The sequence below is a fragment of the Dendrobates tinctorius genome, unplaced genomic scaffold (assembly GCF_039654945.1).
Source record: "Dendrobates tinctorius isolate UK_male_01 unplaced genomic scaffold, ASM3965494v1 ptg000093l, whole genome shotgun sequence".
In the NCBI taxonomy this organism is placed as follows: domain Eukaryota; kingdom Metazoa; phylum Chordata; class Amphibia; order Anura; family Dendrobatidae; genus Dendrobates; species Dendrobates tinctorius.
Window position 1 is genome coordinate 12281893 of NW_027361761.1, and position 14907 is coordinate 12296799.

The following is a 14907-nucleotide window of genomic DNA, read 5'->3' on the forward strand; positions in this document are numbered from 1 at the left end:
GGATCAGCTGACGTTACTGAACCCCACTGAGACACGGGAGCAAGTATCTCTTTCCGTGTGGACGGCACTTCCGAACTACAACTGGCTGTGTTGAAGCCCAGGAAATAGGAGGGTGTAGGCAGAGGCCTACTGTATTTTGAATGAGGTTACAGCAGGAGAGACTGCCATCCACACAGCAGGGGATCAGCTGACGTTACTGAACCCCACTGAGACACGGGAGCAAGTATCTCTTTCCGTGTGGACGGCACTTCCAAACTACAACTGGCTGTGTTGAAGCCCAGGAAATAGGAGGGTGTAGGCAGAGGCCTACTGTATTTTGAATGAGGTGACAGCAGGAGAGACTGCCATCCACACAGCAGGGGATCAGCTGACATTACTGAACCCCACTGAGACATGGGAGCAAGTATCTCTTTCCGTGTGGACGGCACTTCCGAACTACAACTGGCTGTGTTGAAGCCCAGGAAATAGGAGGGTGTAGGCAGAGGCCTACTGTATTTTGAATGAGGTGACAGCAGGAGAGACTGCCATCCACACAGCAGGGGATCAGCTGACATTACTGAACCCCACTGAGACACGGGAGCAAGTATCTCTTTCCGTGTGGACGGAACTTCCGAGCTACAACTGGCTGAGTTGAAGCCCAGGAAATAGGAGGGTGTAGGCAGAGGCCTACTGTCTTTGGAATGCGGAGACAGCAGGAGAGACTGCCATCTCCACAGCAGGGGATCAGCTGGCAATGATGAACCCCACTAACACTTGAACGAATGTGTTTGGCTCTGTGGAGACGACACTTCTGAACACCAACTGACGCTGTTGGAGCCCAGGACTAGGCGAGGAGCAGGCTGGGGCCTACTGGATTTTGGCAGGTGAAGGCAGCAGGAGACTTGCCATCTCCACAGCAGGGGAACAGCTGGCAGTGCTGAACCCCACTAACACTCTAACGAATGTGTTTGGCTCTGTGGAGATGACACTTCTGAACACCAACTGACGCTGTTGGAGCCCAGGATTAGGCGAGGAGCAGGCTGGGGCCTACTGGATTTTGGCAGGTGAAGGCAGCAGGAGACTTGCCATCTCCACAGCAGGGGAACAGCTGGCAGTGCTGAACCCCACTAACACTCTAACGAATGTGTTTGGCTCTGTGGAGACGACACTTCTGAACACCAACTGACGCTGTTGGAGCCCAGGATTAGGCGAGGAGCAGGCTGGGGCCTACTGGATTTTGGCAGGTGAAGGCAGCAGGAGACTTGCCATCTCCACAGCAGGGGAACAGCTGGCAGTGCTGAACCCCACTAACACTCTAACGAATGTGTTTGGCTCTGTGGAGACGACACTTCTGAACACCAACTGACGCTGTTGGAGCCCAGGATTTGGCGAGGAGCAGGCTGGGGCCTACTGGATTTTGGCAGGTGAAGGCAGCAGGAGACTTGCCATCTCCACAGCAGGGGAACAGCTGGCAGTGCTGAACCCCACTAACACTCTAACGAATGTGTTTGGCTCTGTGGAGACGACACTTCTGAACACCAACTGACGCTGTTGGAGCCCAGGATTAGGCGAGGAGCAGGCTGGGGCCTACTGGATTTTGGCAGGTGAAGGCAGCAGGAGACTTGCCATCTCCACAGCAGGGGAACAGCAGGCAGTGCTGAACCCCACTAACACTCTAACGAATGTGTTTGGCTCTGTGGAGACGACACTTCTGAACACCAACTGACGCTGTTGGAGCCCAGGATTAGGCGAGGAGCAGGCTGGGGCCTACTGGATTTTGGCAGGTGAAGGCAGCAGGAGACTTGCCATTTCCACAGCAGGGGAACAGCTGGCAGTGCTGAACCCCACTAACACTCTAACGAATGTGTTTGGCTCTGTGGAGACGACACTTCTGAACACCAACTGACGCTGTTGGAGCCCAGGATTTGGCGAGGAGCAGGCTGGGGCCTACTGGATTTTGGCAGGTGAAGGCAGCAGGAGACTTGCCATCTCCACAGCAGGGGAACAGCTGGCAGTGCTGAACCCCACTAACACTCTAACGAATGTGTTTGGCTCTGTGGAGACGACACTTCTGAACACCAACTGACGCTGTTGGAGCCCAGGATTACGCATGCCGCATGCAGAGGCCAATGGGCAGCGGTTTTTATGGATGTTGTGGACTACTACTGATTCTAACCATGCTCCACTTAGGCCTCTGGCTCCACTGTCTCTACTATTTACCCTGGCCTCCAACCCCGCCAGCTACATCTCTGAAGTGGCATCAGCACAATCTACACTTGTTCCTGTGTTACTGGTGCTCAGTCCCGTCAGTTGATCCCCTGATGTTTGTCCGGCAAGTTTGCCAGCTCTGTCCTCATTCCCACTACTGGTTATGGGAATGTGGACAGAGCAGGAGACCTTGCCGGACACACATCAGGGGATAAACTGATGGGACTGAGCCACAGGAACACAGGAACAAGTGTAGATTGTGCTGACGCCACTTCAGAGATGTAGATGGCGGGGTTGGAGGTCAGGGGAAATAGTAGAGACAGTGGAGCCAGAGACCTAAGTTGGGCACGGTTAAAAATCAGTAGTGGTTTGAATGTTGATGGAGCTGGTGACTTTGCCGTCCACACAGCAGGGGATCAGCTGGCATTACTGAACCCCACTAACACAGGAGCTAGTGTGTTTCTCTGTGCAGACGACACATCTGAGCGACAACTGGCTGTGTTGAAGCAAAGGGATTATAGTTCAGGTGGTAGAAAAATGAACACACCAGCAGACCTGGATACAGTTGCCAACCACTAATTTAGTCTGTAAGAGGAATGGCAAAGTCTTTTGAGATCCAGGCCTTGTTCATTTTCAGAAAAGTCAGCCGGTCAACATTATCGGAAGATAGTCGCGTGCGACGGTCTGTTAGTACACCACCTGCGGCACTAAAGACACGTTCCGATAATACACTGGCAGCAGGGCAAGCCAGCACCTCCAATGCATACTGGCTAAGCTCTGGCCATGTATCCAGCTTAGAGACCCAAAACTTGAAGGGGGAAGAGCCATCTGGGAGTACAGCGACAGGGCAAGACATGTAGTCTGACACCATCTGACGGAAGCGTTGCCTCCTGCTGACTCGAGGCGTCGCTGATGGTGTAGACAATTGTGGTGGACACACAAAACTTTGCCACATTTGGGCCATAGTGGTCTTGCCTTGTGCTGCGGCGCTGCCTCTGCTCCCTCTTTGTGCAGAGTTTCCTCCACTGCCTCGACGCACAGAGCTGCTTTGTAAAGCACTAGCAACAATGCTGTCGGGTGGAATGGAAAACATTATGGACTGCACCAGTGACTCTTCGTACTCCCGCATTTTACGCTCCCGGTTCAATGTTGGTATGAGCCTTTGTACGCTGTCCCGGTAGCGAGGATCTAGGAGGGTGTACACCCAATAATCAGCCGAGACGAGAATGTGGGCGATGCGGCGGTCGTTTCTCAGGCACTGCAGCATGAAATCAACCATGTGCTGCAGACTCCCAACTGCCAAAGAACCGCTGTCCCCTGTTTGAGGCGTGACCTCGGCCTGCTCTGCATCACCCCACCCTCGCTGTACATACTGAGTAGAGGTTTGTGTACCTCCCTCCTCTGGAGAGATGTCTTCCTCCTCCATCGACTCCTCCTCATCCTCCTCACAAAGTGTCCCCTGCCTAGGCCTTTGTGAGGAAACACGTAGCGCAGACTGTCCAGAAGCAGATGGCATTTGGGACTCCTCATCCTCCACCTCTTCTGAAACCTCATCCCTTAGTGCTTGCAGTGTTTGTTGAAGCAGGCAGATAAGGGGGACAGTCATGCTGACTAGTGCATCATCTGCACTCGCCATCCGCGTGGATTCATCGAAGGCACGCAAAACGAGGCAGATGTCCTTCATAGAGGCCCACTCAATGGTGCTGAAGTGTGAACGGCGCACAGTGCGACTTGTTTGCGCCTGATGCAGCTGGTACTCCATGACTGCTGCCTGCTGCTCACACAACCGCTCCAACATATGTAACGTTGAATTCCACCGGGTGGGTAGGTCACATATGATGCGATGTTCCGGAAGGCCAAATCGTCGCTGCAGAGCAGCGAGGCGCGATCTTGCCGTGCTGGAACGTCGCAAGTGAGCGCACTCTATGCGGACCTTGTGCAACAGTGCAGCAAGATCCGGATAGTCCCTCAGAAAGCTCTGCACGACCAAGTTAAGAACATGTGCCAGACATGGGATGTGTGTGAGGTTGCCTAGGCCAAGAGCTGCCACCAGATTTCGGCCATTGTCACACACTACCAAGCCCGGCTGGAGATTCGCTGGCCCAAACCACACATCGCTCTCCAGCTTGATAGCATTCCAGAGCTCCTGCGCTGTGTGGCTTCGATTCCCCAAAGAAATTAATTTGAGTACAGCCTGTTGACGTTTGGCCACGGCTGTGCTCATATCGGTCGTAACAGGCTCCTGCTCTGCTGTTTCTGAGGAACTTGAGTAGGAGGAGGAGTCTATGTGTACAGACTGGAGTCCTGCAATCCGTGGCGTTGGAAGAACACGTACAGCGCCACTCTCCAGATCCGTACCCGGCTCCACAACATTGACCCAGTGGGCAGTGAGGGAAAGGTATCGTCCCAAACCATGGTTACTGGTCCACGCATCGGTGGTCAGGTGGACCTTGCTACTAACGGCGTTTAGTAGCGCATGTTTTATTTTGCCCTCAACATGTTTCTGCAGGGCAGGGACGGCTCGCCTGCTGAAATAAAAGCGGCTGGGCACGTTGTATTGGGGGACTGCCAATGCCATTAAGTCCCGGAAGGTGTCAGTGTCCACCAGCCTGAATGACAGCATTTCAACTGCCAGAAGTTTGGCAATGCCAGCATTCAGAGACTGTGCTCGGGGATGGTTTGCCGAGTAAGGGTGCCTTTTATCCCATGCCTGTGCTACCGATGGCTGTGATGGATGGGAACGTGCTGCTATGGGTGTAATCTGACAGGGTCTCCGGACAACAGTGGCAGAGGTTCTTCCTTGGCGATCCTGTGAGGAAGCCGAACCAGCAGTGTGTGAGCTGGAGGAAGAGGGCCCAACACGAACTGAAGAGGTGGTAGGTGGTGCTGTACGTTGGCCTACGTCTTCAGGGTGTCTCTGCAACTCCAACTCGTGCTTGGTGCGCACATGTTTCCACATATTTGTGGTATTGAGGTTGCTGACATTTCTCCCTCTTTTGACTCTCTGATGACACAGCTTGCATTTGACAAAGCAAATGTCATCTGCAACTGTGTCAAAAAAGGACCACGCACTGCAACTCTTGTGAGCGCCCGGTTTGCCTTTGGAAGGAGGAATGCTCCTAACGGGTTCCGAAGTGGAGGGTACAGGCAACCAAGTCATCCCCCTCCCTCTGCCTCCTGTTTTGGCCGGTAGGGGAATCTCTTCCTCCGAGCTGCTCCCACCACCTTCCTGTTGCTCACGCCATGATGGGTCAAGGACCTCATCATCTTCCCTCCCCTCTTCAAACAGCTGCTTCTCCGGGGTTGTCTCGCCAGCACCGTACGCACCAGAAAGTTGCAACTGAGTCTCGTCATCATCTGATGCGTACTGAGGTGTGCTGACCATAGGCACTGGCCCACTCGCCTCTTCAGATTCAGAGGGACAAAGAAGTTGCGCATCACTGCATACTCCCTCTTCTTCACATTCAGGAATGCTGCTTGGCTGGCCCCCTCTTTCCAAGCCAACAGATTCCGAGAACAGAAGTAGAGACTGTGATGGCTCCTGTCCATGTCTCTCTGACTGCCTGGGCACTTTGGCAGGTGGTGAAGAGACAGATGGTTGCTCTTCGGTGCTCTGACCCTGAGAGGATGCGGAAGTAATTGAAGTCGATGCGTTAGCTGCCATCCATCCGACAACGGCTTCAATTTGTTCCTCCCGCAGCAGTGGGGTACGTTGAGGTCCTACAAAGCTGCGCATAAAGGACTGTTGCCTGCTAAAACTGGGGGATGCTGATCCACTGGTGCCCGCAGCAGGCCCAGAATCCCCACGTCCTCTACCTGTAGAATCCCCACGTCCTCTCCCTGCAGAATCCCCACGTCCTCTCCCTGCTGAAACTCCACGCCCACGCCCACGCCCACGCGCCTTACTCCCTGCCTTCTTCATCTTGCAAGACTGCTTAAGATAGGCAAAAAAGTACAAAGGGGGGCCTTAGTGTGCTTATTCCTGAACAGCTGGTTACAGGTACAAGAAACACTAATTTTATGAAGTGTGTGTGTGTGGACTAGACTTTAATAGGAGCTGATGTGGCCTACACAAGTTCCAAATGTAGTGTTTGGTGAACTTTTTTTGTGGTTTCTTTGTTGGAAACAAACTCAAAGTATGTGAACAAAGAATTGAAACTGATAGTATCACCAACTTTTTGGAGCTATTACAATGCAGGCAGGTAACCTACAATGCAAAAGATGAGGCTCCAAAAAAATTGGGTAATACTAATCTGGCTGCGCCGGCAGGGCACAAGCCAGAAAAAAAGGCTCCTCTATCTACTCCTATATAGTGTTTGCAACCAACCAATGTTGATGGATACGGATGGATGCACACTAATAGGAGAAGAAAAAATGAGCTGCACTCAAAGACAAATATGTGTGAGGCAGTGACGCACGTTGAGCGTCCTACAACCAGACGTAGCTGCAGGACACTCTACTCAGCGTGAGCTGCACTCACACACAGTCAGAGGCCTCTCAGACAGCCGTCAACAGTGCAGCTAAGTGGGCACTGGCACTGACAGGCTGCAGAAAGGCTCCGCTGTGTACTCCTATATAGTGTTTGCAACCACCGTAGATGGAGACGGATGGATGCACACTAATAGAAGAAAAAATGAGCTGCACTCAAATAAAAATATGTGTGAGGCACTGACGCACGCTGAGCGTCCTACAGCCAGACGTAGCTGCAGGACACACTACTCAGCGTGAGCTGCACTCACCCACAGTCAGAGACCTCTCAGACAGCCGTGAACAGTGCAGCAAAGTGGACACTAGCACTGAAAGGCTGCAGAAAGGCTCCGCTGTCTACTACTAGTGTTTGCAACCAACGTATATGGATACGGATGGAAGCACACTAGATTGAAATTATGTAAAAAATGCAGCTCAAAAAATAAAAGATGTATGAGGCAGCAGTGATCACACTGGGTGGCCTACAGCCTGACGTGGCTGCAGGACCCACTCCACAGCGTGAGCTGCACTCACACAGCCCTTGCAGACAGCTGTGAACACTGCTGCTAGGGCAAAGAAGGCTACAGTGGTGGTTTATGTAGCCTGGGTAAAGCACTAGATGTTTGGTGGAATCGCTATTTCTAACTGTCCCTCACAGTCTTCTACAGCAGCCTGTCCCTAACTGAATTCACAGCAGAGTGACCAGAAATGGCGGCTGCGGTGGCTTTTATAGTGCATCATGACATCATTTCGGCAGCCAATCACAGCCATGCCAATAGTTAACATGCCTACATGCCTAACAGGATGTGCCCACACTTCGGAGGATTCCCATTGGCTTAATCAAAGCAAGCAGGCTCATAGCATGATGGGAACTTCCGATTCCGATTCCGATTCCGGAATCCGATATGACAAAAGTATCGGAACTAAGTATCGGAATTCCGATACCGCTAATATCGGCCGATACCCGATACTTGCGGTATCGGAATGCTCAACACTACTTGTCTGTACTGTTAATACCTAGTTTTTTTCATTTCTCGGCTACCATTTTTATTCCTAGTTTTGGGTTTGTTTATCATTCACCTTTTGGCCTTTCTTGATTATCAGGCTTTATGTGTCAATCACCCTTTTATGCATGTGTAGGCACTGCATTACTTTTTGTATAATATGTGCCCTATATTTATCTGATACTAAGGGGTTTTGTTATTAGGAACTATTTGTTGTATCAGCGCTGTGGAGGGATACATATTGGCACCGCACTGCCTTGCAATTGAACTTTAAGTGCAGTGTACTCTTAATATGAGTTTTGTTGCCCGGAACTATTTGCCGTATCGGCATTGTGTAGGGACGCGTATTTGTGCTGCACTGTCCTGATGTTGGATATTAATTGCGGCGCACTCTTCATTATTGTGCGCATAACCGGAAGTTCAGCGGCCATATTGGTTTTGCGCTCCACTGAGACCGGAAGTATCGTGGCTTCGGCCGGATCTCGCGTGTCGGCTGCATACACTCCTGTTTTGTTGCGGGGGGAGGAGGTATGTGGATTGTTATCTTCCGGTATTAACGCCCTAAGGGTCATGTGATGCGTTCCACGGCAGCCATGTGTGGATGGCGAGCGTTCCAGTTAGTCACAGATGGGTGATGGTATTGTGATTGGCAGTTTATTTAAGAGCCCTTCTATCAGGTTGCCTCACTCCATTGCCATCAGAGGAGGCAGCCCGTGCAGTTACTATTTTATTAGTATGCCCATCAAGTGCTAACAGGTCCCCTGAAGAGTCACTTACTGACGAAACGCGTCAGGATGCACAGAGACATAATAGGGCTTCTATTTTAAGGGTCAGATGTGGACTGTCCTTGTTAGGGCGAGAGTCATGGGGGTCAGGATATGGCAGCTCCTATAGAGCAAAATAGGGTGAATGTTTTTCCCTGGTTCCTGACCATACATGACCTAGATGGGACATCTGACAGTGGACGTCTTCTATACACATGTGGTGAGATTATTCCATTTATATCAATTGTGTTAATGATTTTTATGACGTTCCCACCAAATGTATGAGCGGGTAATTTCCTTGATAACCAATACAGGGCAGAGGTTATTAATACTTTTTCTGCATTGAAAATTGTTTAAATTTATAACCTTTAACAAGGAAGCTGTTCATTGATAGATTTTGGTCATGAGTTCTATTGTCTTGGATCAATGATATTTTGTCCAGTCCTTTCAAATTCTTGGACTTGGAATAGTCACACGTATATACGTTTTGTAGTCTCTTTTGAGATTTATGCAGATACTTTTTGCTATAGTCTGTGACAATTTGATCTAGTGAGTTGTATTTTATCTTAACTACATCTTGTGGTAACTTTTATCAATTATATTAAAAGTTATGGGACTTGTACAGACAATAAAAGACATTACAGAACAACAATAATCACATAAACAACAGATACCACATAGGGCTATTAAATACATAAAGCATGTGAGAACAAGATGCATGGATCCTGGTTATGAAGAAAATTTTAAATGGGCAATACACAGTTAGTTAGATAAATTTCTTGAGGCGGTTCATATGTTGGCAAGGCTTGGTGAGCAGCAGAGAGCAGTGTCTGAATTCCAGCTTCTCAATGCCGGTCAGAGTAACACTCAGCCCCCACACATAAATACTGTTGTCAGTGTAACCATCCCGCTACTCTGTCCATTATAACATTCACTCCAGATTCTCAAAGAGGTAGCTTTGAAAGCTGAGCAGGTAACTATGGAGCAAGAATTTCAGTGGCTGATACCCTGCATCCCAGCCTCACACAATATTCTCAAGCCACATTGGGTGATGATGAGGAACAGGAGAAGGAGGAGGAACAGTAGTTTTTGGTTTGCGCTTCAGAGGGGAATCCCAATCGCAGCTTCATGCCTGTCCAGCATAAAGAGGAGAAGGCAGAGGAAGAAGCTATGCATCGTGAGGAAGAGAGGATGTTAGTGTTCTTCTTGGTTAGGACACTCAATGTTTGTTTTACTCTTTTGTCAGGAAAACTGCACTGCACTTGCTCAATGAACCAGTGCGTGTGTCCTGAGTAAAACACACTGTGCCCAAAGATACCTGTGGAGCGGGGCAGCAGCGGTGAAGATGCGTGCTTCAGGCAAACAGGACCTGAAGCACGTGACTGCTGGGGGTGTGGCCTAAGCTCCGGAGAGCTAGGAGCTGAAGGAAACCTCCTAGAAGGGTAACTACGGGACAAAGTTACCAAGGGACATAGACAGGAACATAAACCAGATCAGGCCAGGGTCAAAGCACGAGATAGCACGACAGTACCAACGGATTAGACAGAACAGATAGTCAGGATGTTGCCAAGGGGTCATACACAGAGAGGGCAGCACAGTACAAAAGAGGCAGGCAACACTCAAAACAGGGACACAGCCAAATAAGAACCAGACAGACGTAACATAGCACAGGCGCAACAGGGTCCAACACACTCGGCCAAGGGTCAGAGTATAAGCGACAGGGAATGGCACCACAATGAGGCTATAAGAAGCCTCCCAGAATCCCAGAGTGAGGCCAAACCGAATGATCACTTTCAAGTGTTTATTTCTGTTAATGTTGATGATTATGGCTTACAGCCAATGAAAACCCAAAAGTCATTATCTCAGTAAATTAGAATAATTAACAAAGCACACCTGCAAAGGCTTCCTAAGCATTTAAAAAGGCCCCTTAGTCTGTTTAAGAGGGCTCCAAAATCATGGGGAAGACTGGCTGTTCACTGAGTGCTGTATTCAGCATATTAGTGGAAAGCTGAGTGGAAGGAAAATGTGTGGTAGGAAAAGGTGCACAAGCAGCCGGGATAACCGCAGACTTGAAAGGATTGTTAAGAAAAGGCCATTCAAAAATTTGGGTTAGATTCCCAAGCAGTGGGCTGCTTTGCTGCTGGAGTCATTGCTTCAAGAGCCACTACACACAGACGTATCCAGGACATGGACTACAAGTGTCACATTCCTTGTGTCAAGCCTTTCATGACCAATAGACAATGCCAGAAGAGTCTTACCTGGGCCAAGAAGAAAAAGAACTGGACTGTTTCTCAGTGGCTCAAGGTGTTGTTGTCAGATTAATGTAAATGTTGCATTTCATTTGGAAATCAAGGTCCCAGAGTCTGGAGGAAGAATGGAGAGGCCACAATCCAAGCTGCTGGAGGTCTAGTGTGAAGATTCCACAATCTGTGATCTTTTGGGGAGCCATGTCATCTGCTGGTGTAGGTCCACTGTGTTTTATCAAGACCAAAGTCAACGCAGCCGTCTACCAGGAAATTTTAGAGCACTTCATGCTTCCCTCTGCCGACAAGCTTTCTGGAAATGGAAATTTCATTCTCTGGCAGGACTTGGCACCTGTCCACACTGTGACAAGTACCAATACCTGGTTTACAAACAACGGTATCACCGTGCTTGATTGGCCAGCAATCTCGCCTGACCTTAACCCCATAGAGAATGTATGAGGTATTGTTAACAGGAAGATGAGAGACACCAGACACCACAATGCAGACGAGCTGAAGGCTGCTATCAAAGCAATATGGGGTTCCATAAAACCTTAGCAGTGACACAGGCTGATCGTCTCTATCCCACACCACATTGATGCAAAAGGAGCCCCGACCAAGTACTGAGCGCATTTACTGGACATACATTTCAGTAGGCCAACATTTCGGATTTTGACATCATTTTTCCAGTTGGTGTTATAAAGTATTCTAATTTACTGAGATAATGACTTCTGGGTTTTCATTGGCTGTAAGTCATAATCATCAACAATAACAGAAATAAACACGTGAAATAGATCACTCTGTAAGAACAGAACACCTGTACATATTAGCTGCAGTACCTTAGAATGACCTCTACACAGTGTAGTGTTTCAGCTCCTTGCATTGTGTATTTCACAACTGTGCACAGATGAGGAGTTCTAGGTGTTTGACCTCCACATATCTGCTATTGAAGACTTAAGCTATGGCTAGATCGTTAATATCAAACACCATGATTTTCAGACTTGAAAGTGACTGACTACGTCTTTCTAAAAAACAGCAAAGTTTTCTGGTACTCAACTCTGATTTGCATACCTTGTGTCAAGCCACTAATGACCAATAGACAACGCCTGAAGCGTCTTACCTGGACCATGGAGAAAAAGAACTGGACTGTGGCTCAGTGGTTCTAGGAATTGTTTTCAGATGAAAATAAATTTTGCATTTCATTTGGAAATCAAGGTCCCAGAGTCTGGAGGAAGAGTGGAGAGGCCACAATCCAAGCTGCTGGAGGTCTAGTGTGAAGTCTCCACAATCAGTGATGGTTTGGGGAGCCATGTTATCTGCTGGTGTAGGTCCACTGTGTTTTATTAAGACCAAAATCAGAGCAGCCGTCTGGAAATTTTAGAGCACTTCATGCTTCCTGCCTACAAGCTTTTTGGAGATGAAAATAACATGTGATATCTGTATGGCATTATAGGAAGCCTACTTGGCCATGCCTGACATCATTAGCCCACAGTCAGCAATGTGTGAAATGGTGCAGTTTTTTTCAGATCATCATGAATTGCAGCTTTTTTGAATTTGTGTCGACCTGCAAAATTCTTCCTGAATCGATTCTGCACATCGATCCCAACATCTCTAAATGTTATAGTAATTAAATATTTACAATCTAAAGAATAATGTGTTTCAATATTTTATTCTACTTTTTTTCTGTCGTGTAGGCAAATGTTTTTTCTGTTTTTCTTTTGCAACATAAAAAGTGACAGCTCAGCAGAAACAAATCGGAATGTCTGGCACAGAGAGGAGGGTGGAGGTTTCTGTGATGAAATTGATAGGTAGAAAGCAAATGAAGTAGTAATATACAAATTGACATATAAAAGGTGATTGAGGATTATCTGCTAGAGGAAAGATCACACAAGATATCAGTGAGGTCATAACAGCTTTGGGTAGAGGAAAGGTGAAGCATTCAGACTATATTTACATGGAAAATAATAGCTGTTTCCACTTGTCCTCGTATGACCTACAAAGCATAATGTTAAATTTAAAACATACATGTAATTTTAGGTGTCTTTTGAGTAATACCACTGCTTTGGGAAATCATATCACATGTATCCTGCATTTTTCATCAGTTTTCTCCTTTTTAGGCTGTTCTCAGTTGTCTATAAGCTAGTGTGTGAAGTCTTGCTACTATGAATTCTCAAATACACAATTCACACAGACATCAGGGATTCCTGATCACCTGTCTTGGAGAGCCCTGAACTGAAAAAGTAAAGGGCCTAGTACTGTGATGGAGCTGGTTGGACCCTTAGGGGTCTGGTATATGGGTTTGGTATAAAGAGGGAGAAAGTACACCATTAGACCAGTTTACCTAAGGAAAAAGAGATATCGAGCTTTGAAGAACAACTGCAGTAGAGGATCACCAGGAGGGTATAGAATTTCTCAGGAGCTTCTTGTCTGACTCATCCCCCAGTATCTGGAGAAAATGTGTGGGGAAGCACTACCACCGTGGTCATCCACGACAACATGCAAGGCCTCCATCTCGCCTGTGGCCCAGCCTTGTGACGAAGACTGGAAGATTTCAGGCATCCACTGATGATGTACCAAGGCAGCTCACTGTTCAGCGAATGGGTGGTGCCACAGCCAAGGAGATTCAAGGGTTTCCAGCAGTGGTTACACCCAGGACACAGGAGGATAGCAATACAGTTGGGAATTTTTTTAATAATAAGGAACTGCTGGCTGAAGGAGGTATGGGAGTCTCCTGCTGTTATCATGTAGTGGTGGAAATGGGTGGCAAACACAGCAAGCAGTTATGGTACAGTTAGAGGTCAGTCACAAATGCTGGTGGGACTCAGACAGATTGTGATCTGCACCTGGGCACATAAAGATTCAGAAAAAGAGAGGATTTAGCAAGTGGAAGTCAAGTTTTGGAGGGTAGGGACAGTACTTGGTCCTCATCCAAAATTGGGGCTGATTCATCAAGGAAATGGAAGGAAATAAATGTGAAGGATGCAGTATTAACTAGTCTCATCACACAGAAGAAACTTTTTGGAAGCAGTTTAGTCTTTGGCAGAGGTAGCGTGCAAGACAGGGATGTCACAGGTTGGGTGGAAGACACCGCATTAGGAGAAGAAGGACAACAGTTGACAGTCGTTCATCATCTCAGTTCATTTGTTGGTCTATGTTGACACCATAATTAGTGCTCATAAGGCTGGTTTCACATTTGCGTTAAAACAACGCTGCGCCCTGCGTCGTTAAGCCCCGCCCCGAGCCGGCTCCCTGCCCGCCCCATCCGGGATCACCGCCTACTTTCGCATTTGCACGCATGCGATCGGCGCACCCTATCTATAGCATAGGGTGCGCAGATCATGCGCTGCCAGTGTGAAAGTAGCGTGCTGCGCACTCTTGACGGTGCGCCGTGCGCGCCGAAATGCAGCATGTTGCATTTTGGCGCGCACGGCGCACCGTCAAAAGTGCGCAGCACGCTACTTTCACACTGGCAGCGCATGATCTGCGCACCCTATGCTAAAGATAGGGTGCGCCGATCGCATGCGTGCAAATGCGAAAGTAGGCGGTGATCCCGGATGGGGCGGGCAGGGAGCCGGCTCGGGGCGGGGCTTAATGACGCAGGGCGCAGCGTTGTTTTAACGCAAATGTGAAACCAGCCTAAGTTGCACACGGGGGTGGAATGGTGGAATTACTCCAATGTATTGTGCTATCCTTGTGCATAGGTTGGGTAACTAAAGCTACAGATGTATGGATTTAATCAATTCTAGCCTAACATCCCCAACGACATTTCTTTCTCGTTAGTGTGGTGCCCCCAGGAGTATGGTCGCCACAGTGGCATTGCCTTCCTCCTAGGGAGTGTGATGTCATGCTTGGAAGCAATAAAGGATCTCTCTGGCAGTTAACCACAGCACACAACACAGCTCCCACTCCAGGTCAGCAGAGGGAGCTCTGAACCCAAAACTGGGGGAAGAGCTGCTCTCTGGGGGCCAGGAAGGGAAAATTAGGAGTTCGTGTGAGGAGGGCAATGTGTGTAGATGTGAGGAGAAGAGCTGGGAGATTGAGCATAGAGTTCAGGCTCATTCCCAGCTATAGCGTATGATCTGGAGCCCGGTCTCCAAGGCTGTATGGATACAGATGGTCCTGCAATAGAAAACGGAGGAATAGGAAGCTGTAAATGCTCTATTCCTACATAAGACTCAGAGGCACAACAGCGACGTGTGAGCCAGAAGAGGAAGGCTACAACTGTCTGCCATATGAGGGAGTTCT

At 48.6% G+C, this 14907-nt stretch overlaps 1 protein-coding gene across 2 annotated transcripts in view; it reads left to right on the plus strand.

Annotated features, from left to right (window-relative positions):
• The first annotated feature begins 8066 nt into the window (after window positions 1-8066).
• The window catches only part of LOC141098553 (cytochrome P450 2C14-like), a 141973-nt gene continuing 135132 nt past the window's right edge, over window positions 8067-14907 (plus strand). The window contains exon 1 of one of the 2 annotated variants that reach the window (XM_073586443.1): window positions 8067-8186. The gene's annotated coding sequence lies outside the window, so the exon portion shown is untranslated. The remainder of the gene's footprint in view (window positions 8187-14907) is intronic. The other variant, XM_073586442.1, reaches the window with a different exon arrangement.